Here is a 3,330-nt window from a genome sequence, read left to right as displayed (position 1 = left end):
CGACCACGTTCACAACAAACACAATCTAGGCGCATCGCCACCCCTTGTTTCGAGGGTTTCTCCCGGGTAAGCATCATGCTGCCTAGATCGCATCTTGCGATCTAGGCGAGATAGGTTTATTCGTTATCTGGTGTTGCTCGTACCGAAGCCTTGTTGATGGCGAGTAACACTACTTATCGTAGATGTTTTGGGGCTTGCATCGTTGTTCTTCTGATATGCTTGCTTAGCTATGCTGCCCCTCGATGTCTAGCCGTCCTTACATCTATCTTAGGTGTAAGGACGGCATCTTGCTTCATCTTTATTTAGTAGATTTGATATGTTATAGTTGCTCCTTGTTCTGCAAAGATTAGTTTGATATCCGTATGGTTAGGCCTTGCAAATGGGTTGAACGATCCGGTAGTGCGCTAGGTATGGCTTACCGATCCTAGAAGGGATGTTCCGGGAATCGACTCTACGTTGGTTTTTAGGCCTCTTTTAGGGTTAGTTTTCCACCATCTTTCGTATCTTCTAGGCTCAACTACGTGTAGGATGTTCCGGTTATACGGTGAAAACCCTAAACTGTCGTAGATCAATTTAGCTTAATATTAATGAAGCAGGACACCCATGTTATTGCAAGATCTAACATGAACCATGGGTCAATCGGCTCTTTGAGCCGATGAGCGAGGTAACTCGAGAGCCGATCGAGGCTCATTTAATGTTTACGTGTCTACCATGCAGGAAACTAATCGAAGCGATCCAACACCTTCCTGACCAGGTATAGGTTAGGTGGCACGCCCTTGCAACCGCCAGGACGTGTACCAGAGCATTGCGGGCCGTCAACCGAGGGACCAGGGCCCACCAGCCGTCTTGGAAGCCTCCCGGCTCTTCGTGTTGCTCGTCGCTGCTCGCCGGTGGGTTTTGGCAGGCAACAGATGGTTGTCTACTCCTCATTGTGCTATCATGTTAGATCTTGTGAGCTGCCTATCATGATCAAGATCATCTATTTGTAATGCTACATGCTGTGTTTGTTGGGATCCGATGAATATTGAATACTATGTCAAGTTGATTATCAATCTATCATATATGTTGTTTAAGTTCTTGCATGCTCTCCGTTGCTAGTAGAGGCTCTGGCCAAGTTGATACTTGTGACTCCAAGAGGGAGTATTTATGCTCGATAGTGGGTTCATGCCTCCATTGAATCCGGGACAGGTGACGGAAAGTTCTAAGGTTGTGGATGTGCTCGTTGCCACTAGGGATAAAACATTGATGCTTTGTCTAAGGATATTTGTGTTGATTACATTACGCACCATACTTAATGCAATTGTCCGTTGTTTGCAACTTAATACTGGAAGGGGTTCGGATGATAACCTGAAAGTGGACTTTTTAGGCATAGATGCATGTCTGGATAGCGGTCTATGTACTTTGTCGTAATGCCCCGATTAAATCTCATAGTACTCATCATGATATATGTATGTGCATTGTTATGCCTTCTTTATTTGTCAATTGCCCAACTGTAATTTGTTCACCCAACATGCTATTTATCTTATGGGAGAGACACCACTAGTAAACTGTGGACCCCGGTCCATTATTTACATCTGAAATACAATCTACTGCAATTGTTCTTTACTGTTCTTCGCAAACAAACATCATCATCCACACTATACATCTAATCCTTTGTTTACAAGCAAGCCGGTGAGATTGACAACCTCACCGTTACGTTGGGGCAAAGTACTTTGATTGTGTTGTGCAAGTTCCACGTTGGCGCCGGAATCCCTGGTGTTGCGCCGCACTACACTCCGCCACCAACAACCTTCACGTGTTCCTTGACTCCTACTGGTTCGATAACCTTGGTTTCATACTGAGGGAAAACTCGCTGATGTACGCATCACACCTTCTCTTGGGGTTCCCAACGGACGTGTGTAACTACTACCACGCCAACAACAATGGACATAAAAGTACCTCCAGCAGCTGAATCCAATAGGTTCCGCGAAGAAAAATTCAGTCCTGCATAAAAGGTTTGGATGATCATCCAAGTAGTTAGTCCATGGGTAGGGCAATTCTTTACCAAAGATTTCATTCTCTCCCATGCTTGAGCAACATGTTCATTATCCAATTGCTTAAAATTCATTATGCTACTTCTCAAGGATATAATTTTAGCGGGAGGATAATATCTACCAATGAAAGCATCCTTACATTTAGTCCATGAATCAATACTATTCTTAGGCAAATATAGCAACCAATCTTTATCTCTTCCTCTTAAGGAGAAAGGAAACAATTTTAATTTTATAATGTCGCCATCTACATCCTTATACTTTTGCATTTCACAAAGTTCAACAAAATTATTAAGATGGGCAGCAAGATCATCGTAACTAACACCTTGAAAATTGCTCTCTCATAACAAGATTTAGTAAAGCAGGTTTAATTTCATAAAATTCTGCTGTAGTAGCAGGTGGAGCAATAGGTGTGCATAGGAAATCATTATTATTTGTGCTAGTGAAGTCACACAACTTAGTATTTTCAGGAGTACCCATTTTAGCAGTAGTAAATAAAGCAAACTAAATAAAGTAAATGCAAGTAACTATTTTTTTTGTGTTTTTGATATAGAGAACAAGACAGTAAATAAAGTAAATCTAGCAACTAATTTTTTTGTATTTTTTTGATATAGAGAACAAACAAAGCAGTAAATAAAGTAAAGCAAGACAAAAACAAAGTAAAGAGATTGGATGTGGGAGACTCCCCTTGCAGCGTGTCTTGATCTCCCCGGCAACGGCGCCAGAAAAATCCTTGTTGTTGGTGTGGTAGTAGTTAACACACGTCCGTTGGGAACCCCAAGAGGAAGGTGTAATGCGTACATCAGCGAGTTTTCCCTCAGTATGAAACCAAGGTTATCGAACCAGTAGGAGTCAAGGAACACGTGAAGGTTGTTGGTGACGGAGTGTAGTGCAGCGCAACACCGGGGATTCCGGCGCCAACGTGGAACCTGCACAACACAATCAAAGTACTTTGCCCCAACGTAATGATGAGGTGGTCAATCTCACCGCTTGCCGTAAACAAAGGATTAGATGTATAGTGTGGATGATGATGTTTGTTTGCGAAGAACAAGTAAAGAGCAATTGCGGTAGGTTGTATTTCGGATGTAAAGAATGGACCAGGGTCCACAGCTCACTAGTGGTGTCTCTCCCATAAGATAAACAAGCATGTTGGGTGAACAAATTACGGTTGGGCAATTGACAAATAAAGAAGGCATAACAATGCACATACATATATCATGATGAGTACTATGAGATTTAATCGGGGCATTACGACAAAGTACATAGACCGCTATCCAAGCATGCATCTATGCCTAAAAAG

Source organism: Lolium rigidum, chromosome 4, assembly GCF_022539505.1.
Source record: "Lolium rigidum isolate FL_2022 chromosome 4, APGP_CSIRO_Lrig_0.1, whole genome shotgun sequence".
In the NCBI taxonomy this organism is placed as follows: domain Eukaryota; kingdom Viridiplantae; phylum Streptophyta; class Magnoliopsida; order Poales; family Poaceae; genus Lolium; species Lolium rigidum.
This window is presented reverse-complemented; position numbering follows the sequence as displayed.